Raw genomic sequence first — 27,246 nt, 5'->3', positions numbered from 1 at the left:
AATAGTAAAATAAATTTAACCATCTCTTACCTGAAGAATCAGTTACATTATTGTCATGATGCATCAAATACAGATATTTTCAAAAAGCATAAGAGCCAGACATACATCTTAATAACTTTTCAGGTATTTCATAGGACCTTGTTACAATGGACAGAGTTTTGAAAAATTGCTTAGAAGGTTTATCTATAAATCTGCAATATATCCAGAACTGAGAATGTGTCTAAGAAATTAGTGTTCTAATTCAAACCTACTGAACCAAAGAAAATACCATATTAACTTTGATATAGGCAAAAAAAAATGCAGACTGAGGCATCTGTTCTATCTGAGTAAGACTGAAGAACATCACGCAATTGTGTAGTGGATTAAGGTCCACGCCAGGAAAGACTGTAGGTGCCTAAAAGCAGGATTTAGTTGAACTTTGAATGGCAAAGCTGCAATAAAAAATGCCTATCCAATTGCTGCCTCAACCCAACAAACAAAATTTAAGTCTTCATGTCTGACCCGAAAATTTGTCATAGAGCTATGGTTCAAATTAGCCCACGTCATAATCTGGTCTGATCTTTTTATACTTTGAGATGCCATCTTCCTAAATTGAGAGCTTATATTCTATTTACAGCTAATGGGAGTGAGTCATTTGCTTGTGAAAGCCTTCAGAGGGTGATCATCTCTACCTGAATTTAGACCTGCAGGAATGCTCTCTTGTTTTTTCAGTTGTTTACTTTTCTCTATAAAATACATAGGCATCCATCTCCTCTCATTTTACATGTTGAAGCTTTATCACTACACAGCAAGGAATGCAGTGTTTGTGGGTCTACAGCCTTTTGTAAATGAAACAGTTATTGTTTACTAAACTGAACAGTCATTATTTGCAATAAACTCTGTGAACTGGGAATCTGGGGCTCTAGCCCTTACTTCAGGATTTCTGTCAATTTTTATCCAAACTTTTTTGTATCCTATCTCTTTTTATATAAAGATATACAGGAGGAACTCTTCAAGCTGTGAATGTAAGCCACTCACTGCCAGATGGGGTTCTAGCCTCAGGGTTATTGCAGAGAAGACGGGCATTAATTTTCTGGCTAATTCTGTGTAATGCTCACAGGGAGTGGGGATTTCTGGGTTCCTGTGTTGAGGAATGCTGATGAATTTTACATGAAACAGTAGCTGTATAATGTAGATATGATTTGTCTGGAGGAAAGGATGGAAGCTAGGATCCCTTCAGCTAGCTGGCTTGCTCCAGCGGTTACTGGCATGCAAAAACATGCATCTTCAGATCCATTCTGAGCAGTGGTACAGTTTTATCTGGAAGCAATAAAAAATATTTCTGACTAGTTCAGAACTTTGTTCTCACCTAAGAAATAGAAGAACTGGGTTTAAAAAACCAAAGGCAAAAGAAAGACAAGAACAAGTCTCACACCAAGATTAATGCATTGAGTTATTCAGTACATCACTAGGCTCCTAGAGAAACAGTCGTTCTACAAGATTGTATTCTCTACAGGAGATTTTGGCATCTAATTTAGTTACCGAAGTAGAAAGGATATCCTTTTGGGGTGACTCGTATGTACCCATTCTTATCACATGACATTGCAGGGATCCTAGGATGTTGGGAATGACTCAGTAAACTGAGGGCACTAAAAGACTATTCTTGCATAAGCAAGTAATTAGGTGCAGTAGGGGCAGACCACTAGAAAGAAGTGACTGATGCTGAGAGTCCTGCACCTCTGTATTGCATAGGGTCAGGGGCTTTGCTTCAGGTTAGATTTCATCTGGCTCCTGGGCAAAAAGCTTCCACTAAAAATGACTCAAAGTTCACTGAAGACAAAAACTGTTATGTGCACATTGGATGACTCAGTGGTGGTGTAGCTAACGGGCTGGTTTTTAACCTAATGCCCCCTTGAAGCACTAGGAATATCTAGTTCACATACATCAAAACTGCTCAGAGATCCAAACCTGCACATGGTAAGTGGAGACAATGACAGGCTCACAGCAAAATTACACTATTTCTCTGACCCAATTTGATAAGACAGCCAATGACAGAAAACACAGCCAGGCAGCATCACATTACTCACTAAATGCTGCTGCATTTGCTTTTACATCTTGGGGATGCTGGTACATCAGACAAAAGTTAAATCCACAGTGCCAGTTACTGGGAAAAAGTTCTTTATAATCTTTAGAGAAATCTGTTCACACTCTGAAAAGTTAAACAGATGAGCTTTATCTTTGCTTGTGGATTGTATACCATCCACACAGATTATTGGTCTATCTCGTATTTGTTACAAATTTTTTATACAACAGCTATATAGTGTAACTAGTCATAGATATGTCAACATCCATAATGTTTCATTCCAAGGCATCATTCCATAGCAGCACAAAGGAACTCCAGCCAGTAAGACAGCTTCATCGGGGGCCCAACTTAAATGCCTCTGTGCAAATGCACGTAGCCTGGGGAATAAACAAGAGGAGTTAGAGACGTGCGCACGCCTGCAGGGCTGTGACCTTATTGGCATCACGGAGACGTGGTGGGATGGCTCCTACGATTGGAGTGTTGGGATGGAGGGATACAGGCTCTTTAGGAAGGACAGGGAGGGGAGACGAGGAGGGGGTGTCGCCCTCTATGTCAATGACCAGCTGGAGTGCATGGAGCTCTGCCTGGGGGTGGATGAGGAGCTGACCGAGAGCTTATGGGTCAGGATTAAAGGGAAGGCAGGGACAGGTGACATTACGGTGGGGGTCTGCTACAGGCCACCTGACCAGAAAGACTGAGTGGATGAGGCCCTCTATAGACAGAGAGCAGCTGCCTCATGCTCACAAGCCCTGGTCCTCATGGGGGACTTCAACCACCCCGACATCTGTTGGAGGGACAACACGGCAGGGCATAAGCAATCTGGGAGGTTCCTGGAATGTGTTGATGATAACTTCCTTCTCCAAGCGATAGAGGAGCCAACAAGGAGAGGTGCTATGCTGGACCTTGTTCTCACCAACAAGGAGAGGCTGGTGCGGAATGTGAAGCTCAAGGGCGGCCTGGGCTGCAGTGACCATGAAATGGTGGAGTTCAAGATCCTTAGGGCACCGAGGAGGGTGCACAGCAAGCTCACTACCCTGGCCTTCAGGAGAGCAGACTTTGGCCTCTTCAGGGATCTGCTTGGCAGAGTGCCATGGGCCAAAGCCCTGGAGGGAAGAGGGGCCCAAGAAAGCTGGGTAATATTCAAGGATCACCTCCTCCAAGCTCAGGAGCGATGCATCACAACAAAGAGGAAGTCCGGCAAAAACGCCAGGAGGCCTGCATGGATGAACAAGGAGCTCCTGGACAAACTCAAACACAAAAAGGAAGCCTACAGAGGGTGGAAGCAAGGACAGGTAGCCTGGGAGGAATACAGAGAAATTGTCTGAGCAGCCAGGGATCAGGTTAGGAAAGCTAAAGCCCTGATAGAATTAAATCTGGCCAGGGACATCAAGGGCAACAAGAAAAGCTTCTGTAGGTATGATGGGGATAAAAGGAAGACAAGGGAAAATGTGGGCCCTCTCCGGAACGAAATGGGAGACCTGGTTACCCGGGACACGGAGAAGGTGGAGGTACTCAATGACTTTTTTGCCTCGGTCTTCACTGGCAAGTGCTCGAGCCTCACTGCCCAAGCCGCAGAAGGCAAAGGCAGGGACTGGGAGAATGAAGAGCCGCCCACTGTGGGAGAAGATCAGGTTCAAGACCATCTAAGGCATCTGAAGGTGCACAAGTCCATGGGACCTGATGAGATCCATCCGCAGGTCCTGAAGGAACTGGCAGATGAAGTTGCTAAGCCACTATCCATCGTATTTGAGAAGTCGTGGCAGTCTGGTGAAGTTCCCACTGACTGGAAAAGGGGAAACATAACCCCCATTTTTAAAAAGGGAAAAAAGGAAGACCCAGGGACCTCCAGGCCAGTCAGTCTCACCTCTGTGCCTGGGAAGATGATGGAACAGATCCTCCTGGAAGCTATGCTAAGGCACATGGAGGACAGGGAGGTGATTTGAGACAGCCAGCATGCCTTCACCAAGGGCAAGTCCTGCCTGACTAACCTAGTGGCCTTCTATGATGGAGTGACTACATCAGTGGACATGGGAAGGGCTACAGTTGTCATCTATCTGGACTTCTGTAAGGCCTTTGACACGGTCTCCTACAACATCCTTCTCTCTAAACTGCAGAGGTATGGATTTGATGGGTGGACTGTCTGGTGGGTGAAGAATTGGTTAGATGGTCCCATCCAGAGGGTAGTGGTCAACGGCTCAGTCTCCAGATAGAGATCCTGCAGGGATCTGTATTGGTCCCACAGGGGTCCGTATTGGGACCAGTACTGTTTAATATCTTCATCAATGCCATAGACAGTAGGATCGAGTGCACCCTCAGCAAGTTTGCAGATGACACCAAGCTGAGTGGTGCGGTCAACACACCAGAGGGACGGGATGCCATCCAGAGGGACCTGGACAAGCTCGAGAAGTGGGCCTGTGTGAACCTCATGAGGTTCAACAAGGACAAATGCAAGGTCCTGCACCTGGGTCGGGGCAACCCCCAGTATCAATCCAGGCTGGGGGATGAAGGGATTGAGAGCAGCCCTGCCGAGAAGGACTTGGGGGTCCTGGTGGATGAAAAGCTGGACATGAGCCAGCAATGTGCGCTCGCAGCCCAGAAGGCCAACCGTATCCTGGGCTGCATCCAAAGAAGCGTGGCCAGCAGGTCGAGGGAGGGGATTCTGCCCCTCTGCTCTGCTCTGGTGAGACCCCACCTGGAGTACTGCGTCCAGCTCTGGAGCCCTCAGCATAAGAAAGACACGGACCTGTTGGAGCAGGTCCAGAAGAGGGCCACAAAAATGATCAGGGGGATGGAACACCTCTCCTATGAAGAAAGGCTGAGAGAGTTGGGGTTGTTCAGCTTAGAGAAGAGAAGGCTTCAGGGAGACCTTCTTGCAGCCTATCAGTACTTAAAGGGGGCTTATAAGAAAGATGGGGAAAAACCTTTTAGCAGGGCCTGTTGTGATGGGACTAGATGTAAGGAAGAAATTTTTTATGCTGAGCATGGTGAAGCGCTGGCACAGGTTGCCCAGAGAGGTGGTGGATGCCCCATCCCTGGGAATATTCACGGTCAGTTGGACGGGGCTCTGAGCAACCTGATCTAGTTGAAGATGTCCCTGCCCATGGCAGGGGGATTGGACTAGATGACCTTTAAAGGACCCTTCCAACCCAAACTATTCTATGATTCTATGATTCTATCTCGTATTATTACAGTCTTTAAAAAGATTGTTTCATTTTGATTTGAAAACTATATATGCATTTGTTTAAATTTACTCACAGCTTATTTTCAGTGGAAATAAGATATCAGGGTTCAGTTGTAAAAGTGCTAATCTCTAATTGTTCTTAATGTATCTCTCACCGAAATCAGTACTGGTTATCAAGTAGTAGCAGATGCTTTTACCTTAAGTCCACGTAAATAATAAAATATCAATATTCTAAAAGATAGCTCAGGAAGATCACAAGTGAAAAAAAAGTAAGGTCATAATAATAACTTGCCTGAAAATTAATTATGAATTACAATTCAACAGCCACCTACATGAAATAGTGTAAAGGCCTTAATAATCAAAAGGTTAGAAAGAGAAAAACAAAGACAGAACTTTAATATTTAACAAAGCTGCAAAACAAACTAAATGAAGAGATCATTATCAATTGTGAAAATTACAGCCTTCCTGCAAATTATGCATAAACGTATAGAGGAGTGATTGATACTAGAAATTTGGAAATATTAGATAAACCTTGGTGTGTTGCTTTATCAGCAGACGAAAATTATTCAGTTTTGGTGGTAAAGCATGTTCTAATAAAAAAATCAGTAGGACCAGCAGTATTAACAGTGTGTTTTACAGTAAACAACCAGTAACCTTTCCAAACCACTGCCTACGATAAGACCCCATAATAGTAATGACAACTGGATCTATGAATGAAATACCTTAGTCAGACACTTCAGTTTCAGAGTTAGAAGAAGTATTGAATCTTTCACATACTACTAGAGTGTGCTGAGTCTAGGTCGGGATTCTCAATTCACATCACAATTTAAAAAAAAAAAAATATTCTATACCATTACTTTGTAAAAGCACTCACTTTTGTCTCTCTACCTCCTGGAGTGCATTCATGGGAGTTATTCAGAACAGATGAAAGGATTAATGGGATAAAGTGAGTAATTTATGAGATTGTAAAATAGGGCAGGATTTTAGCAATGCACTAAAGAAATATTTTTGTTTTTCTATTTTTTGAGAGAGAATATTACACCATTATGTAAAAGGGATGTATCAGAATGAGTAGTGACACTGACTACACTGACAAATTAAGGCCACATAAGAGATCTGAATTTCTTGAAGAATGAGCAGTTAAGGAATCTATTGGCTGGTTGATATTTACTGCAGTTCCTGTTATATCTTGCAGACAAGAGTAGGCTAATAAAAAGAATACGGCACAGTGGTCTCTGCAGACTTAACAAAATGCTTAAAGATTTTTCTAATGTTGTTTGTGATGTGGCTTTTCAGTGCATGTATCAAAACAAAAATCAGTACACAAGAAGAAATTAAACTAAGTAGTGCAAGTGCTCTTCTGGTGCTACTGTCTTCTCGCATAGTTTTTCAAAATATTCTGCGATTCCAAAAACTGTGAAGACCTTTATTTTAAGCTTTATTAAACATCCCTAAACAAACAACAGCTAAGTGACTAGTTCAGAAGGAATAAGGTAGACATTCTGGAAAAAGACTTACAGGGTTCTTGAGGTTTATGGTTTCAATTCATATCAACAACTGTCAAATTGCTGCACAGGATAAAAGAAGACAAAACACCATATTGGGATGTATGAACAGGAAAATAGACTTCTATAAGCAATGTAGAATAAACCTTCCTTTCTATTTAGCACTGCAAAGACCTTAGCTGATGCATGGTATACAGTTTTGGATACCGTACCTCAAACTCAATATCTAGTAACTGGAGGAAAGCCAGTTTAAAAAAAAAATAGATTGATCTTAGGCCTATAGAGAAAAAAGAATGAAGTGGTGTAGTAAAAAAAAAAAGAAAAAAGAAAACCAGAAATGTTTTGCTTGGTGGGATTTAATTTCCATATACCATATTTACTAACACTATTCCTTGTGTATAGAAGAATGGGGCGGGAAAGTAAGAATCTCTGCAAGATATATGACTGGAAAAAAATTATCCTCTTTTTTCTCCTCACCATCATTGGCTGTGGTGATGGCTAGTGTGAATTGAGTGTCTAGTTTGGGTTATCTGCTTCTTGGTGAGAGGCATTGCTGAAACACTGATCTTTATTGTTCTTTCTTATAATTTTTAATTCATGGTTTGGTTTGCTTGTGCTTTTGGCAAGCTAAACTCGAATACTAATGCTTTACATTTATTTAACACTTTACTTTCATTTGGGCTAGATTTTTTTCAACTATGGTGATATGTGCTGGATGTTACCAGTACATATTTAAAGACCTTTGGTACAAGTGGGAGGTCAATTGATTGCATTTTTGTTACATATTAATAGTATATATGTTGTTGTTCAGAAATATATCAGATATTAAGCATGATATTTATAATTAATACCTAACAGATTTTACTGGAAATAACTATTAATACTTCATTTCAATATTAGTATTTTTAAAATCTAATTAGCCAATTACTCCTCTGAGCACGAGTATATGAGCTTTCCTGTATTCCTCTCTTGACAAGGCAGCTGCCAAAGAGATTTCTTTTTCAGCCTGTTGTAGTGGCGTAGGTTAACAGTTTGATCAAACTTGTCAGACTGGCATGGTATTCAGCATGGCATTTTCAGCTGCTATTTTTTCTGCTAAATTTCCAGTGTTACAAGAATAATGTTCACACAAAAAGTGTGTGTTTACTATGCAAATACTCCACAATACCAATATCATTAGCCTAAACTAGAGGGGTTGGTAACTCTGAGAAAAAAACCTAGGATGATCAGAGGTGTTCAGGAAGGATGAATTGAGGCAATGGCCCTGAAAAGATCACTGTAATTCAAGCAGAAGCAGCTGTTTCTGGCAGCTCGTGGCAGTAGCAGCAAATTGTACAATCCGTGGCTTAAAGTTTAAACTGAGTAGCATTGTGTAGTACTGTGTATTATTGTGTAGTAAGCCATATTATTTTCCTAAGAGCAAATTGCGTTTGAATAGAATACGGTACTGAAAAGTTCAATATTTTGTCATAATTTATTTCTTATATTCAATGGGGAATTTTCCTTGTTGCAGCTCCAGACTGTTGTGTCTCATCCTTTCACTGGGCACCTCAGAGAAGAGTATGTCTCCATCTTCTATATTAACCCCTTCCTCCCCAGGTCATAAAACACTGCTTTAGGTTATCTCTTTGCTGCCTTTTCTCCAGTTTCCTTATCCTCTTCCTCACATGGGTCATGTCCTTCTGCCCCCAAGCATCTTAATGGCCTTTTGCTCATTTGAGTTTGTCAATATTTGTGGGGTTTTGTTGGGGTTTTTTTTTGGCAAATTCCTTTTTATTAGTCTCTGGAAATACTATTCTTCTCAACTAATTTTATCTGTGTAAAATTAGGCAAGAGGTCAGGCCAGCTTCCTTCAGAATCAATGAAAGAAGAATGATTCATCCTATCTGAAGAGATGTCTATCTTACTTTACAATCTATTCTTTTTTTTAATCCAGCCCTCAACGTTATCTCATAATTTAAATCGTTATATCTGGGTTTTATAAGCTATTCTAATCCTCCTTTTTGTCAACATTTTTGTCTAATTTTGTTTCACTATCATGGTCCTGCTATTTTGTTCAGCTATTAATAAAAATTTCTGATAAGACTAGTCCAAAACCTGGATTTGAACACACTGCTAGTAGTTTCCCTCCTGTCTGACACTTCCTTTTCATGTAGTGAAATCACTAGGAAATTTAGATCTGCTGGCTTCTGAATTTTGTCAGTGTATTACGTGCTGTGGAACTTTAAATTCTTTACCTCTCAATCATCACACAGTTAATGTAAATCTAAGATGCTGTGATTTGCAAAATTATGTGTATTATTCTGTTCAGTCATAACTGAATTTGTCTCCTAGACAAAGGATATGGTTAGAAGTACTCTGGAGTCTTCCACTGAGAGGTCTTTTTCAATGGAAAATGTACTATTTTATCAACATTTTATAAGCTTGTACTTAGTTCAGTAAAACATAGAAAAGGAAGTAGCTCACAACTTCTGGATTATTTTTTCTTAAAATAAAAAAGACACTACTACTGCAGCTGCTGCCACCTGTATCAGAATAGGCAATTTTTCAGGAATTACCTGCTGAGATGTTGGAGAGTTAAATCTGTCCAATTTTTATTCATTACTCCTTGAAGTCTCAAAACCCCCAGTCACAGGAAAAAGATGACATCCCACAAATTCTTGTTATTGTCGAGAAGTAAAAAAATGACTTTTTTTTTTTTAATATGAGCATTTTCATAGAACAGAAAAAAACATTTCCCAAGTACACATATCCAGAAAGGAATCATGGTATCTCTGTCTCTTACCAGAGAGTCAAGAAGGAGCAGACAAAAATGAAATGTAGCCTTAAAGAACACATTAAAATTGCTTTAGGTATCCTAAATAGAATAAATGTTCCATGAGAACCTGTATTCTCACACCAGTTGTTCTTGTTTTTAATATGGTAACAAAATCAAAACCATTTACAGAATAGATAATGATATGGAAGGAAAAGTGGCTTATTTTGATAGGTGGAGTTTCATCATTAAATGATATATCCCAGATCAAATGACACAGATAACATAAAAGCTTTTAATACTACCAAACATATGGAAATTAAAAGATGAAAGTGCTCTCATTCTGCAGTATTGAATAACACTGTTCCATCAAGAAATCAATAAAAGGTAGGTTTTGTGTTTGGCCAGCAGGTAACAATAAAACTGCAGCTACAGATCTGTAGCAGATAAGGTTGAAACAACTTCATTAGGTTATTTAGTCGATCTACCTCTCTCATACCATGATCAAATACAGGTTTGTAAGAAAATAGGGTGAATAATGACAGATTGCAAGCATCAGAGTCTGCTAGTAAGGAGATGTAATAACACACCCCTTCCCCCCCCCCCCCCCCCCCCCCGGAACTAAAATAAATTATAGCTAACTGAAGAGAAAAAGAACAGAGAGAGAAGGGAAATCAAATCTTTTCATTGTAGTATGGAATTATGAGAATTACAAAGTAGTTGGTCAGAAAAAAAATCCACACCAAAGAAGTTTGCGGTATGTTTTGTTTTGTTTTGTTTTTAAGTATAAAAAAAGCGTAAAGAAGCATAAATCTAAAGAAAATAGAAGAGAAAGGAGCTTAAAAAAGTATGACGAGAGAGAACAAATAGCTCTCCTTTTTCTTTGCATCCCTCTTTATTCTTCCAGTTGTTATTTTTCTTCTTTTTTCCCATTTTTAGGACGATACTTCACTAAGTATCCCCTCCTTTCCTCTTTGCTTTCTCTTTCCTTATGAACTTGCATTTGGAACTTCAGGGCTTATTTTTGTTTAGTTGTTTGAAACAGGGACTCTGCATTCACACTGATAATAGAACTCTGAGCACACCATACTTCTCCAAACCATGATGGTTTTGTTAACAACAATGGCAAGAAAGGCAGCATTCATAGTTGGTTTGAGTTCCATCTTCTTGGCTGGCATTCGCCTTTTTATTCTAATCCACTAGCAGAGAGAATTGTCATTAATCTTACACAGTTTTCTCAGTTGCCTTTCTCACCCCCATCTCACCTCTCAGTCCAGGCAGCTTTTTTTGTGAGGGGTATTTCAAAAAGACAAACTTTAGTTGTGGAGGTTAATCTGTCTAGGCTTCTTTCATAGTCGTCGGAGAGAAATAGGCTGTTTTAGACATTGATTTAATGTAGGAGCTGAATGATGGAGAATGGTTTACTCCTTCATTTGCTACATGCAGCTGTCATGGTTTAACCTCAGTCGGCAACTGAGCACCACACAGCCACTCGCTTGCTCCACCCCCACTGGTGGGATGAGGAAGAGCATTGGAAGAGCACAAGGGAGAAAAAACTTGTGGGTTGAGATAAAAACAGTTTAATAATTGAAATAAAATAATAATAATGTAATAATAATAATAATAATACACAAAGCAAGTGATGCACAGTGCAATTGCTCACCACCCGCCGACCGATGCCCAGCCAGTCCCCGAGCAACGGCCCCCCCAGCCAGCTTTCCCCAGTTTATGTACTGAGCATGACGTCACGTGGTATGGAATGTCCCTTTGGCCAGTTTGGGTCAGCTGTCCTGGCTGTGCCCCCTCCCAGCTTCTTGTGCACCTGCAGCCTTCTCAGTTGGTAGAGCACGGGAAGCTGAAAAGTCCTTGACTAGTGTAAGCACTGCTTAGCAACGACTAAAATATCGGTGTGTTATCAACATTATTCTCATCCTAAATCCAAACCACAGCACTGTACCAGCTACTAGGAAGAAAACTGACTCTATCCCAGCTGAAACCAGGACAGCAGCTTAATAGAATCTGGAACCTAAAATAGAAATAAAAAAAAATTCCATCGAAAATGGATTCTTTTCATTCAGTTCAATATTCAGTAGTCTCTACTAACATCCCCTGTAACCTCTTCCCTGAGAATTGGTGGAAGAGTCTTTGTCAGGTCAGCCAAATTCTCTTACTGTTTAACTAAGGCTAAATAACTAAGGCTACCTTCTTTTCCCATAAAACATGACATTCCTTCCCATGGCTTCTTTCTTCCTCATCTCTTTTGAACAATCAGTCTTCACTCGCATCTTCCACTTTTCTTTCTCAGTTGCATAGATGGCTCCCCTGAAGCCCATTATTATTTTGGTCTGAGTGGTTCTCTTGCTTTTTGTATTTGTTCTGTCATCCATCTGAATAGTAGTTATTGCTTCTTAGCTATTTCATACTTTTCCTACTCATTTCCTTACCACCCATTAGCTGGAGAGGTAGGTAATCCCCATATTAACACCTTGTCAGGGGAATAACTAAGTACTACTGTAGTCCATGACATGACTGTTCCACAGGCATGGAATCTTCCACAATGGTTTGGTCTTAAAACCTTTCTCTGCCCACAACGGTCATCAGAGACTTGGGAAGCTATTTCACCAGAGACATGTTATTCCATTTTAAAATAACAACAATTTAAACAAGTCGGCACTTTCATGAGAAAAAGCTGAGCTTTACTAATCGTTCTACATAAATATGAGCCAGTGACAGTAAAAATATACCCAAATACAAAGAAATTCTAAGCAATGGGTTTAGCTAAAACTCCTATTCAAATTAATGAGAAAAATAGACAATAAGAGTCAAGTTCTGAATGGGTTAAGGTGGAAAACAAAACTAAAAAGTTCTCCTGCAATAGCAATTCCTTCAGTATTGACTTCCTCCATATCAAACAATGTTATGTCTGCCCCCTCCTTCTCTTCTTATAGGTACTTATGGGCAGCCAGTAAGCTGCCTGTAGAAATGGATGTCAGAACCCTGCAGACCACTTGAGCGTGCTGGTGGTATCAAATACTGTGTTAAAGGTGAACAAAACTAAAACTATTACACGTGTTCAGATATTCAAGATCCTGCATCATCTGGACACACGTGGGTAACGAAGGGCAGCTTCAGGCAGCTCTCACAAGACCATGTGTGGGAGTAAGCATGATGCAATAGCATAACAGATAATGGAAAGCATCACCACTTTCCTGCAGAGATCTTATACATTTAACGGCAGAATTTGCCTAAAGTTCACCTTGCTTCAGGCAACTAGGCAACACCCATTGCTTGGGGCTAATGCATAAATATTACAATAAAATTTTAAGAGAAGGTTTACTGAAATTAAAAGTATGAGCAAAAAAGCTTTGCATACATCCTTTCTGTGGAAGAAGCACTTTGAATGACAACATTTTAAACTAGCAAAATATGACTCACCTAAAGACAATTGTTAAGGCAAGTCATCCATAAGAAACAATTTGTTCCAAACTAAAAATGATATTACTATAGATAATCTCAATGATGATCATAAGCCCTGAAATGATATATTATATATGTAAGGATTAAAGGACAGGAGAACAAGATAGAAGTTTCTGATAGGAGGAGCTCAAGCATCAAATTATGCATCCTAGGGCAAGCCTCTACTGAGGTGACTTAAAATATAAGCACAGAAAATGCTCAGAAAGAAAGATGAAATATCTCTTAATTAAGACATATTTCTAAACTTACTTTTGGGATGTGATATTTCAGGCTGAAGCTACCAAAATTTGTTCACTATTAAATTTAACAGGAGATTGTTCTGCTTCATTACTTCTGAATTTGCTGAAGATCTACTGATCAGAGGGCACATTGATAAGGTGGCACCATAAAGAGAGCAATTTGAGGGTAATCATCAGAATCTGTATGCATACTAGCAACTTGAGGTAGATCACAATGAGAATTCAGCATAGTAAACTACACCATATACTGCAACAGAATATGTATGAGGCAAGGATATTCTGAAAAATAATGACAAGCTGACATTTCAACATAATGATTTTTGCTCTAAAAGTTAAGAAGAAAATTCTGGTTATAAAAGTCAATGTACTCTGAGATTCATTAACTGCTATACCAAAGAAATACCATGGCTAGTGAATGCTAGTGTGGCAAAAATAAAGATATTAAAAATGTGGTAGTTAAATAATGTTTAGCACAGGTAACAATATCAGCAAAGATACCAAATTAAGGGCTTCAGCATATACTAACAACCAGCACCAACTTTCATAGGTACATACTAAGTGTGCAGCTTTCTTAAGGATTCTAGATCTTTGCCATGGTATGTGGTCCTTATTACAGGATGAGAAAGAAGCTGCACCACTGTTTTGCCCTTCAGTCCCACGTACCTGCACTACAAATGGATCCACTGGTGAAAATCCATGTCTCTGTGTCCTGATTGTCTATGTCAGATATTCTTCTTTGTGCTGTGCCTCCCCCTTTCCTTTTACAACCTGCTCCTGCTCTACATAGGAATAATATCTAAATTAAAGTACTGAACTACACAGACAACTTACCTTCCAGAAGGTTTTGAATGATGAAAAATATGTACAAATGAGATTACAAGTGACATAATGAAGGAAAATATGAATATATGATACTTAATACAAGACAGTGTAGAGTTAGCCCAAAGCACTCATGTAATTCTCAAACATTTTTAGAATTGGCCATTATTTCATATTAGTAGCAGTAGCCACTTCTTGTAAGTGCCATTTGAAACTATTAAAACTAGTTATTTGCAAAAGACTTTTTTTAAAAGTTAAATTTAGATAAAAATAACTTTATGACCCACTGAAATACCCACTAGATTTCTTTCTTATAAAGGACAAGCACACCAGGCAGCAATTTTGTTAGGAGGTATTCAAGTACTAAGTGATATATGCTGTACTAAACTTAGAGTATGATGGGTAGAAATAATAGACAGACTTCAAAGGTTTGCGTAGAAAAAAAAGAATGTCATAGTTCTTGGGAGTAAAACATAGGAGCAGGAAGTTAATATAGTGAGCTTTGTGCAGATAGTCTAAAACTGTCAAAGCCTGACCCCTTTAAAATAGAGTTGTCAGAACAATTAACTTCAGAAAAAAAAAATCAAAGTGGTAATGAGGTGACAGTGAAGGAAAATCTTTTCCTTAGTTCTGAAACAGGATACATTATTTTATCAAGTGAAAAGAGTCCTAGGGGCATATTTATAATACGTATAACCTATAATAACACTCTGAGAAGATTGTTTAAGCTGAAAATGTACATAGTTTGGAAAGACACATGATGTGAAGGAAAGGTCTCATTCGATTGCTCCAAAAGCTTTCTGTTTTGGAACTACTTCATCGGTTGTTCTTCCTTAAGTACAGAATTTTTTGTCTTACAGCTCTAACAAACATTTCCGGTCAAATTCCAAACAATCTGGAGATCCCCTACGTTTCATTTGCCAAAATGAATTGCTTGAAATGAGACATCATTTTAAATTTCTTTTGTTTTGAAGGACTTAAATATACCCATCCTATTCCCCTAACTCTGAATCTCTCTACAATTTGGAATGTATTTTAATTCAAAAGAATCTTTTTAGTTTGTAATTTTATCCTTATTTTGCAAATGGGAAACTAAGACATGGAAAAATTAAGGCATCTAACTTCTAATATTTTTGATATGGCTGTTTTACTGAGAACATAAATTTAGGTAAACAAAATTAAGCTCAAATCTTGCAAACCCATATAAAAGTCAGCTTTAAGGTTTGGCTTATGAAATGAGAGATGGATAAAAAAGGTGGGTTATTTTAAACAGGTTGTTTTTCACTTTGTATCATTTTTTCTTTCTCTTTTTTAAAAAATTCTGATCAGCAACATGTGGAAAAAAATGTCATTTTGGCAAGAGCAGTTGAAAAATAATGACTAGAAAATAGTAAAATTGAATATTTTACTCTTTAGAAACATGTAAATCTTTAATCAGCTGACCTATTTTATTTCACTAATCCAAAAGGGTGTATCTCTCAATAAAAAATTTGAAGAACAGTCAGATCCCAGATCACTAATGGGAATGACTTCAATCATTAGTATGTTAGTGTGTATTTTGAATTGAGCAATAAAAAAAGCCAGACAGTCTAGCCTGTGCAAAACAGATAATGGAAATCTACAAAGCCATGTAAGTATTCAAAATTTTACTGCATATCATAGGCCACATTTGAAGCTTCACACATTCCCAGAATAAAGTACTAGGCACAAATCTTTAGTCTTCCTCACAGAGGGAACATTGAGCACTATATAAACTATTTGTTAAATACAGTTTGGACAGTATGGTATTTTTTTAGGTACCTCCCTATTGCTGCAAAGGACAAACATGCTGTTCGTACTAAAATCTGATCTATTCAAATATTTGCTAGCATATTTTCTTTTGCCTCAAGGCCTTTGCTTAAAGTGGTGCCACCAAAAAGGCTAAAGTAGTTTTTTTTCAGCTAGCAATATTACTGTAATCCAATTTGTAAAAATGTTAAAAGAAAGATTCAGAAGTTGATTTATTTCCCCCCTCAGGCAATTTTTGTGTGTTGCAGGGCTTCTAAGCCACTTGTTATCATTCCATTTCCATTTGCACTGGCTTCGTTTCACTGGTTTTTGTGGAGGTGCTCTGATACTGTAATAAAAGGTGGGCCTGTAAAACCTAGGGAGGTGGAAATGTGAGTGATTTTTCAGTTATTAGCGGCTGGCCTGTGAAGATAAAAAAAAAGTCCTCTTCACAGACTTTTTCCTCTCTAAATTCCATTTAGTAGAGGCATAAAATACCATTTGTGTCCCTATGATAGGGTTTTGAGGTTTGGGGTGTTTTGGTTTGTTTTCTTTTTTTTTTTTTTTCAGGTGAAGAGTTCTGTACATTTTTCATTTCCAAACAACTCATAAGTGGGAGCATGAATATCATCTACAGCATTATGGAGGATTTATAATGGATTCATAAAACAAAGTTTCAAATAAAATTCATCCTCATTTATTCTGAAGTTGAATCAACTGTTCATTGCTGTAATGTTGTTCCCAACCTGACATAGATCTCTCTCTAAAGCCTTATGACATAGGAAATGCAAGCTAGCTTCACAACTGAAGTTACATAAAATAACATCACTATATACACTGTGGTGGATTAATGCGACATACCTACCGAAAAGATGATCGAATGTGGTGTGACATGCATATGTGAGGGTAAACAGACAAAACTCACATAATGAAGCTTAAACTGACCAATGCAAATGTTTTCTAAGGTTATAGCTTAAACTGTTTGACAAGGTACGGGTGGCAAAATCACTGAGAGCTCTTAGTTTTGCTGACTCAATTCCTGATTTTTTTTTAATTAAAAAGTGTTAAATCTCACCTGTAGTCTATTACTAACAATGGCCTTACTACTTTATTTTTTATTATTAAACTCATCATACTGTCATTAGTGAGCTAACAGATATAGGGATATAGGTAACAGACCTGAAGAAATAATTCAGCCTATGAAACCTGTTTACATAATTTTCTAAAAATAGGATTTCTTTGGAATGTAATTATTAATTAATTGAATCAAATCACATTTTAATTTACATCTGTGTATTTTACTTCTACCGGGTCCATCTGGGTTCATACCAGTACACCTGAGAGGTGCCTTTGGTCTAAATATGTGTACTGTTAGATGGCAGAAAAGTAGTCTGCTCATATAATTGTTAACCTGGAATATATGATCTTACTTAAAGTTTCAGTTGTTTTTTCTCAAGCACAAAGAATCATTAGCTTTACACTAACTGAAATAACTTCTTTCTCTTAAAGGTAAAACACTGTTTTTATCCCCCTGGCAATAATGGTTTATGGTACTACTTTATTTTTGGCACTCTTAACAGCACTACTTTATTTTTGTGCAGTTTTATCAAATATTAGTTGATGTTTTCTTTCAATGTCATTTAGCACAGAGGCATATGAAACCATTTCTGTGGCTGAATTTTGTGTACGATGGGTAGAAGTCGTAAGAAAATAAATGGCATAATGATGTAGAGATAAGGTCTGCCAGGAAAAGAAGGCACTTCATAGCCATAGCACAGTGCCGTGGCATACTGGTTCATTTAGTTGGCAGCCGCCAGGCTTAATGACTGCCACGCATTTCAGACATAAAGTGGCTTTTTTTCTTTTGTAGCTTGCACTACGTTGGAGCCTGGGACTGTGGGGAAGTACTGTGATTTCCCCTTATACAAGCCCTTTTCTTCTCAGCATGGGTTAAATAAGTAACAAACCCCACTAGACCCATTCACTGGCAGCAAGCACTCTGGCAGTTGCCCTGTCTCAGATCTACTGTATGATCCCACTGTGACGGAGCTGCTGGAGCCTGCTGGCTGCCCAAACCTGCCAGGCCTTTGCCAGCAGCTGCAGCCCCTTGAGGAGCCCTCAGCCCCACCGCTTTTCTGGGTCCTGCCTCCGCTTTGGTCCCCTTCATGGCTGCATATTGGCAACTTGTCTCATGTTGGTGTTGGCCAAGTCGTCTCATGTTTTCCTGCTCTTTTACTGACACCCGGTAACTGTGGTTGCAGGCTACTGTTTTGCAGCATCAGGGTTTCCTGCAGCAGATGTGAGCCTTGCTACTGTGGACGTTTGGTGGCAGCTAGAAAAACCAGCTGCTTTTTCTGAAGGCTAAATATGTCAACATCAATAAGCTTGCAGCTTCTTTCTGCTTAGTGACTGAACTTAGTGAGTTTTGGTTATCAGGGACCTTCTGGACTATTTACTGAGGGAACTTTTTTCTTTGATTGCTTCCATCCTTCCCTTACTATCAAAATATTAATTTTATAATTCCTGCAATTGATCCCTAGTTAAGCTAAAGTCATGGGAAACATCAGGAAGTTTTCACGTGACCATACCATGGAAAAAATGTACATGTGTTTAGCTATATGAAAGGCTTGAATTAAAAAAAAAAAAAAAAAAAAATCTATTTCTTGCCTATTCAGAAATGATTATTAATTTGAGATTATAAATTTTAAATTGCAGAAGAAATATGAGTCTTTTGTGTACTGGTAGTAGTAGTGCCCCTCCAATGAGGTGCACACACTCAACTGCCTCTAGATAGCAGGATGGAGGAGCACCAGAAATTAATTAAACAAATAAGGAATGGGGGAGCAGCTGAGGGGTTTGCAGGAGTTTCCTGGGGTGTAGTGAGCTACGGGGGACAGCTGGTGGAAGAAGTCTTGTGGCCATCTGATAAAAGGGCTCTGAAGTTAGTTTTTTAGGGAAAGGGAGAGCAGGAAGTGGGGGACTGGAAGAGCAGTGTTGGGGTGTTGCTGTAGACTGTAACCTGAGAGAAATTGAAGATGGAGGAGCCTGAACCTGGAAAAGGCAGCACTGAGGAAGACTTGGCACTGCTGGAGTAAGAAATGTGAAAGCTAAGGGGGTTTGATTCATGATATTTTTTTTTTTCCTTAGGAAAGAAAGCTGAATAACACTCATCAATGTGAGGAGGTGTTGCTGTGTGTTTTCTTTGTGCTGGAGAGGTGGGGAAGCAAAGGGTAATTCCTGTGCAGAGGACTGGGTGTGCTCTCTGAGGTGGGGCTCTACCTGTTGCAGTGTTTCTTGTACATTTTTTTAAGGGAACAGTTAGTGTTACCTTAAGCTTGAGAAAAGCCACCAAATTAAAGCCTCTGAATGAAAAACTTGGCCTTGAAAAATTTGTTCTATATGTCTTCCCTTCTTCTGTGACTTAAAGAAAAAAATTGAGGCCGGGGTAGTGGGATTAAATATATATATATTTAGCCTATCTTCTATGATAGAAAGTCAGTTATAAATTATAGATCTCGTACTAATCTTATAGTAGCTCCTCATTCCTTTATGTATGAGATAGTATCTGAGTCAGGTTTTAAATCTTCACTTCATCTTGGCAACAGAATGGTTGTAAATTATTAAGATAAGCCTTCTGTGGTTTCACACGTGGCAGGTAACAGCCTGGTTTGCTGGAATGCATACACTGGTCTCCTGGCTTTATGTACCATTAGGTGCCTTAACCTGTGGGTAACTCTTCTCACTGCTGATAGCCAGTACGGACAGGAGTTGGCCCCCAGGCATCTTATAATGATGAACAAAATGGGGGAAGTCCCTATGTAAGTTTTAACAGTGTGCTCTGCTGGCTCCTGCAGGTTGTATAATGAGGCAGATAAGCCTGCGAGAGCATGACCCATAGGAGTGGCTGTGGCCAGCTTTCTTTGTGATTTTTTTTTTTTTAAGCTTTTTTTATTATCTCTGGCAAAGCAAGAGTGAGCTTTGCTTTGCTCCAGAACAGCAGCTTATGGCAGTGGGCAGGGAAGATGAAAATTCTCCAAGATTTGGGAAATAATACTGCAAAAATCACTTTACATTTGTTTCTTTGTAATTATACCTTATTAGTGGCTACCGTTTGCATGACTAAAAACTTGTGTAAGAATAGTTATATAATGTCATATATTCTTATTTTGGTGTGTGAAATTGCATCATAAAACTTACTACTTATTAACCTTAAAAAGTATATCTTCACTATGTGGGATGCAATTCTATCTCTGAAATAAGTCTTATGGGAGGGGGGGAAATACCCAATCAATCATAGGCTAGAAGTCAATCTTATGGAAATATTTCAGTTTTGAGGCTGCCTTTATGTGCATATTTTTTAATTATACAAATAAATACTTATTGGACTGTTCTGAATTATCAGTTTCTGGTTTGAACTCAAATTTATCCATAAGAGAGACTTTGAGGTAAACCCTTACAACTCTTCTGTTAAGCTTTTAAAAAAGTTTGAGAGAAGCTTTATTTTTAAATAATTGGTCTTTAGAAAAGAAAAAATATTATATATATATATATATATATATAAAAGGCTTTCTGGCCAGCTGCAATCTTGTCTGCTTACTGCCAACTTCTAACTCTTAAGTCCTCTCCATGCACAGCATTTTAGCATTGAGTTCAATTACGTGACTGAAGTACAGTACCTGCTCATACACAACTAAGACTGCTTTGTTCTTAACTGCTTTGTTCTCTGAGATACTTGCAGTTGGCTGGTACCAACTGTTTGGAAAGTTAGCCTGTTACAACTGTTGCCTTTGTCTAGAGATGCACCTATTCAGTCTTACAGATTCAAAACCAGGAAGATGAGTGTGTTGTGGGTTTTTTTTGTTTGTTTTGCACTTTGCAGAGCTTTAAAATAGCACCTCTCATTCTCCCCTTTATTTGTAGAAGGGAACTTCAGAGCTTGTGTGGCTTCATAAATGGTCACGTTATGGATATGTATCCTGTAATCACATTTGCTCTCAGAGTTGCTGCTATTTGCTGTGGAATAACTGGAGTTACCACATTTTTGTAAATTACTACAGTAGCTTCTTTTCTGTCCAGATATGTTCATGTAGCTTAAACTGATTCAAATTACGAATTACTACGATAACATATTAATGATTTGCCTTTTTAATACCCAAAATTGAGGTGCACTTGAACAGATGATGCTTTTGTGGTGTTCTCTGCTCATATCATCAAGGCTGTACGGGGTGCAGGTGCCCAGGCGCTGGCAGCGGGGGCTGCAGGGCGGTCTCTGTGAGGAGAGGCCGGGGCTGCCCCGTGCCGGACACAGCCGGTTCCAGCCGGCTCCAACCGACCCACCGCAGGGCACGGCTGAGCCCAACAGCTAAGGTGGTGGCGCCTTGGGGAAACGTATTTAAGAAAGGGCAAAACACTGCATGGCAGAGTGTGAGGGGGGAAAAAGTGTGCTAAACATCCCTGTGAACACCAAGGTGAGAGAAGAAGGAGGGGGAGGAGGTGCTGCAGGCGCCGGAGCAGAGATTCCCCTGCAGCCTGTGGAAGAGACCACAGTGGAGCAGGTGGATGTTTCCTGAAGAAACCACAGCCCATGGAGAGCTCACGCTGGAGCAGGATAAAAGTGTGAGGAGGGAGGAGCTGTTATGGGCTGACCCCAGCCCCCATTCCCCATCCCCCTGCACTGTCTGAGGGGAGAGGTAGAGGAGTTGGGAATGAAGGAGTGAAGTTGAGCCTGGGAAGATGGGAGGTGGGAGGAGGGCTTTGATTTAATTTGTCTTTGTTTCTCACTATCCAAACATATTTTAACTGGCAATAAATTAAACTAATTTTCCCCACGTCAAGTCTGTTTTGCCCATGACAATAATTGGTAAGTAATCTCCTTGTCTTTATCTTGACCCAGGAAAAATTTCATCTTACTTTCTCTCCCCTGTCCTGTTGAAGAGGGTCAGTGAGAGAGTGACTGGGTGGTGGTCTGGTGGTGGGTTGACTTTGGCCAGCTATAAAGGCATTAATAAAATCAGGAATAAATGCCAGGAATCCATAGAGTCATATCTTGATTGGTTTTTCTTCAGATCCCTCATAGCATATACGTATTATTGACTGTTGGTGATGTTGGATGCCTAAAACATGGAGAGTGTTTGCCTGCTTTTTATTGACAGTATAGTTGTAGGATAATTTCCAGTTAAGCCAAATATGAGATACCACCTTTTGAACATTTTCAGTGTGTTGTACTTAGTATTTGACTTCTGTGATGCAGTGAGGTATTTCTGGAGAACTACAATAGCTAGCCTAAAGCTTTAGTCCTTAAGGGACTTTGACTTGCCTCGCTTTCTGATCTGTGGTTGATAAGCACAATCTTTGAGGTAGCACCTGCCAATAACTTTGTGTTTTCGTGTGGTATGGTGAGTTTGATACGGAATGAGCTTAAGGATCTCCTCTACATCAAATGACAATTTTAACAACGGTATGTAAAACCTGAAAGGATATGACACTGATGGCAGACAGCTCTTTTGTGTTTCGTATGGCAGTTAATGACCTATATCACTTTATGGTAAAATGGGAGAAATGTTAGGGTTTTTCCTTATACAGATTTTGAGGGGGGAAAAAAAATCTTAGATTTTGTCATTTATCTATGGTTTGCCTAAAATTGCCTTGGGGATAATTCATTGAAACTTAGACTTTACCTTGTTATTAATAACTGATCCTTTTGGCTAATAGCTAATTTCAGGCAAGAGTGTTTTGTCTTAGCCAAATGGATTCTAGTTGCTTCCTCTGAGAATGTTTCTGGGAGCAAGCTGTACAGATGTATGAGCAGAGCTTATCTATATGTGTGTGTGTATGTCAGGCACAATTCTAAAAATATTTAACAGATCTGAATCTCCTTCTAATTCTAATAATGTGGCTTCATAGATTTCATTGGCTTAATTTGAAAAAAGAATCAGTCCTTATGGGTGCAGGGTCTCCCCTCCCTCTAAGTTGTTGTGTTTTTTTTTTTTTGGCTCTTAAATTTCCCAAGAAAATGTGTTAAACTTTGACAAAATTTTGTCACATGTAGTAACCTGAACACATCACTTTGTACTGTAGGCAGCTGTAGAAATAAATAAGCTAGCAAATAAAATGGCGAAAATGCTTCTATTTTCCCTTTGCAACTGCAGATTGGTTTTTGGCAATTGTGAAATCAGTACATATTCTTGTTAAAGTGGTCTGATCATATGAGACTCTTCATGCTGGATAGCTGTTTCTGATGGAGCTATTCTGGAAAGCTTCATTTGACCATTTCAACCATGAGGGCAGTGCAAAACGTTTATTTAAATAAAAGACAAAAAAAATCTAGTGACTCTGGGAACAAGAATGTAATAGTTCTCATTGGAGGGAAGAGAAGTGGTGCTGTTTTTGTGTCAAGGATGTCTTTGAAACACCTGCGAAGATCAGTTCAGCTGTAACCATGCTTGAAGGCCTATCAGTTTCTGTATGAACAGCTGGGACTTGCTAAAATTTCATAACTACACTCAGCAAAGATTCAATCCCTAATAAACTTATACAAATAACCTAAAACTTCTTAGGCTGATCTAATTGTACTTCTGTATTTCCTCAGAAACTGCTGGGTGTTCTCGTTTTTCTTGCAGCAGCTGCTTGTGATAGGGACTGTGCCCATGCCTGCCTTATGGGTCATGGATTCATCGAATATCTTGAGTTAGGAAAGACTATGGTTATCTGATGTTATCTCCTGCTGACACTGGAGCCAAGTCTGAAGATAGATTGTGCATCCAGGCCCTGTCAAGTTACCAATATCTCCAAGGATGGAGATACCAGATCCTCTCTGGGCAGCTAGTCCAATATTTGACCACCATCATGGTGGGGTTTTTTTAATACAAAACTGAAATTTCTCTTGTTGCACCTTTCCTGTTGCTTCCCATCCTTTATGCATTTCCAAAAAGAACATGGCTCTGTCTTTTCCTATGCCACTCCAATAGGTAGGTGAAGACAGCAGTAAGGTTCACCCCTTAGCTGTCATCTTTTAAGGGCTCAACAAATCCATTTCTTCATCCTCTTCTTGTACATCATTTACAGACTCCTAACCATATTGTCACCTCCCGCAGAGGGCTTGCCGTGCTATCTGTTTAATACCAGGGAGTCCCAAAATCTGCCCTCACAAGTAGAAGGTGGAGAAGTTCTGAGCAGAGCCAGCTGGACCTGCTAGGTACACTATTGCTACACTTAAAAAAAAAAAAAAAAAAAAACAAAAAACACAACTATATATTTATAGACCTTATCACTAGAAATGGCTGAACGTCAAGATCTATGAAATGACAATGTAGAATAAAATGTGGTGTTTTCTTCCACCTCAAACAGAGGTAAACTCAGTACTGGTGTACCACTGTGTTTTCTATTACAGGTTCTGTTTCTTCTTTATAGACAAGCCAAATATATTCCATCTGTGGTTAAAATTATTTTAGTGTGTGCATTTTGTGCAGATTCATGCTGCTGAAAGTTAAGGAAGTAGCAATATTTTAAGCCTAAACTGTTGCCATATGCTCAGTATGAAGTAGTGCAAGTTTATCAAATGACAGTTTTATTAGCAGAGGGACTTGAAATGATTCTGCTTTCTTAGCACACACACTTGTCTGTCTAAACAGTTCCTTTTCTGGTTGCAGTGAAGGCCTACACATTAATTGACAAGATACATTTCCAAAGTAAAGCAACATGTGAAGGTGTGTGATTTTTCTGCATGATGAAATGAATGTGCAAAACACATCATGATTCATGAGCTTTAACTACCTAAGTGAAAATGTTAGTAAGGCGGGGTGGGGAATGCCTTGGTAGGCTAGCAGTGTTTTAATTCTGGAAATGCCTGTGAAGAATAACACTCTAGATTTTCATCTGCTGTCCAGTATTTGTTTGCAGGCAATTTCATGGCATTTGATCTCACTGAATTTATTGGAATACTATGAAAATATGCTTTCAGAAATATTTCAGGCAAGAAGGCTACTGTAGAGGCACCCAGGTAGTCTGTTGAATGACTGATATACAGATTTCTTCTATTTGAGACTTTTCTGTAATCTTTTTTAGGATTACTGTAATATAAAGAACTTGGAAAAAATAGACTTCAGGTTGATGTATTAATTCCTTCAAGTTTACCACATACTTCCCTTTTCCTATGTCTGTAAAACCTTTAAGTGCACTGATTTAAGGTATAAAATATTTGTCTTCCTTTAATGTGAATTGCAATGTCAGCCTAAAGAATGATCTTCTAGTATTTCATGGGGGATACTATAGAAACAGTTCTATTGAGCAGATAAAGAATCCATATTGTAGGAGTGATACTTATTATCATGACAGAATCAAAGCAGGTAGGTCTAGAAATCAAAACAAGAGCTCAGGATGTCCAATCACTGCTGAAATGAGTTCATTTATATGAACCAAATCCATGCCAAGTGGAGCAAACACTGATCAGGAATGACGTAGCTAAAGCTGTATAGTTCCACATTGATATAACTTTTTTTTGTCTTTTTATCATGTTTTGGGGTTTTTGGTTAGTTGTTTTTTTGTTTTCTTTTTTTTAAGTCTCCTATGTATTGTGAAGTGTTCAGGCTATCTGCTTCTATCTTTCTGTGTGTTTCAACCTGATTTTCCTTCTTTCCCCTACAATGCATGCTAGTTTCCTATATTTCAGCAAAAAAATTTTAGAACCAGGAAATATTGTAGTGTTTTTTAAAAAAAAAAAAAAACAAACCCTTAAACCAGAACTCTTTGAAACCCTTCTCAAAGAAGGAAGAGACATGTAAGTAAGATCAGAAAATACACATCCTAAACTAATAATGAACTGTCATACAGTACACTCCAGATGTAGGGCAGTAGTGCTAACCACTCTAATTTATTAAATAGAACAAAAGGCACATTTCCCTAAAAACTGCAACATCTAGTGATGATGGTGAGAGAACATACAAAAGTCTGAACATAAGATGTGGCAACCCTCATGGTAGTTCTGCAGTTTGAGGACGGAGGAAACAATCAACCTGGTTATTTCTGGAATTGGAGTAAATGAGGTGGAAAGGAATAGGAGTAATAGGTTAACAAGTACACAGAAGGTGGAAAGATTAGAGCAAACAGCTAATTAGCACATGGGAGACAATGTTGTTTAAAAAGAAAGGAAAAAATTGCAGAAAGCTTTTTGCTGAGTTATGTTGCCTTGACTGTATTCCTTCATCTGTATTTAAAGCTCTCCTTGCTTTGATCTCTGGCTCATCCGAGTATATTTGTTTTCCAAAGCTCAAAATTGGAAAGAAATGGGGAACCACCTGACTGGTGTAATTCAAGCATGGAGTTCCTCTTATATGTTTTTATATATGAGAGTGTTCTTACATAAGTCTAATTTTGCAAAGAGCTTCTAGTTCAGTGATACTGCTGTACTATGAGGTTGTTTAGTTATTTATCTTCTGCAGTTTCAGATGCCAATTAATGAACTATAGCATCATTGTACAATAAATTTCAAAAGGAATATTTTTTTAAAGGCATGGATTGTCTTAACCATCAAGATTAAAAATATATCAAAGCATTTTTGGTGGGGTGGTTTTTTTGGTTTTTGTTGTTGGTTGGTTTTTTGTGGGTTTTTTTGTTGTGGTTTTTTTTATTAGCTGTTCTAGTGTCTGAATTCAAGAAGCTCTTTCAGGGTGAAATTTGAACAAAAGGTGGCTTTCTGGTGTGTTGTCCTGCACCCAGTGGATCACATACCCCTATTGCAAAATACAGAAATTAGCTAGTGATGTAAGTTGACAGGATAGTTTTGGGTTTGTGGGACAGCAATGGTGTCTTATGTCTTACTTATGTGAAATTATTCTAATCATTAAGAAACCAACATCTCGCTAGTATCAGCTGATCTAACGAATTGACTTTAGTGATGTTTCAGTAAAGGATATAAAAATTTTTTACATCTGTTTTATCCTCAAAATGAATCAAAACATTTATTTGGGGAAATCATCTTAAAATCAGAATTGCATTGTAACTATAGTTTATCCAAAATTCTGTTTTTTATGTAAAGGTAAGACTGCAAATAAGATGGGAAATGTAAGGTAATTTTTCTGAAGCTGTAAAAAGGAAGGGTTTTTTATTTTGTTTTCTGGTTAGTTGATGGATATGATGTTGAACACTTCAGAATCATGCTTTTTCTGAAGCAGCAGCTGGAGGACAGATAGGATAGTCCACGCTATCTCAACTTGTGCTAGATGTCTCTGTGTGAGTTAAGGCCTGGATATCTACTTCTAGGCGTCCTAAATTTACGTGTTTTCATTTTGAAATGAATCCTATCAAAAAAAGTCTTTGTCTTTAATAGACACAAACAGGTCTTTTTTTCAGTGCTCTCTGTTGGAGAGTGCACATATGTGTTAAAATAGGAGGGTTAAAAAGAATGTGTTTGAAATTTTACAGTGAACGTTTAGAGACTGTAAAAA

At 38.7% G+C, this 27,246-nt stretch overlaps 1 protein-coding gene across 1 annotated transcript in view; it reads left to right on the top strand.

The window, feature by feature from the left end:
• The window catches only part of CSMD1 (CUB and Sushi multiple domains 1), a 1,284,461-nt gene that overhangs the window by 342,702 nt on the left and 914,513 nt on the right, over positions 1 to 27,246 (top strand). The window lies entirely within an intron of this gene.

The sequence above is a fragment of the Aptenodytes patagonicus genome, chromosome 3, assembly GCF_965638725.1.
Source record: "Aptenodytes patagonicus chromosome 3, bAptPat1.pri.cur, whole genome shotgun sequence".
Classification (NCBI taxonomy): Eukaryota; Metazoa; Chordata; class Aves; order Sphenisciformes; family Spheniscidae; genus Aptenodytes; species Aptenodytes patagonicus.
The sequence above is the reverse complement of the archived record's forward strand: the minus strand, read 5'-3'. Positions and strand labels throughout refer to the sequence as shown.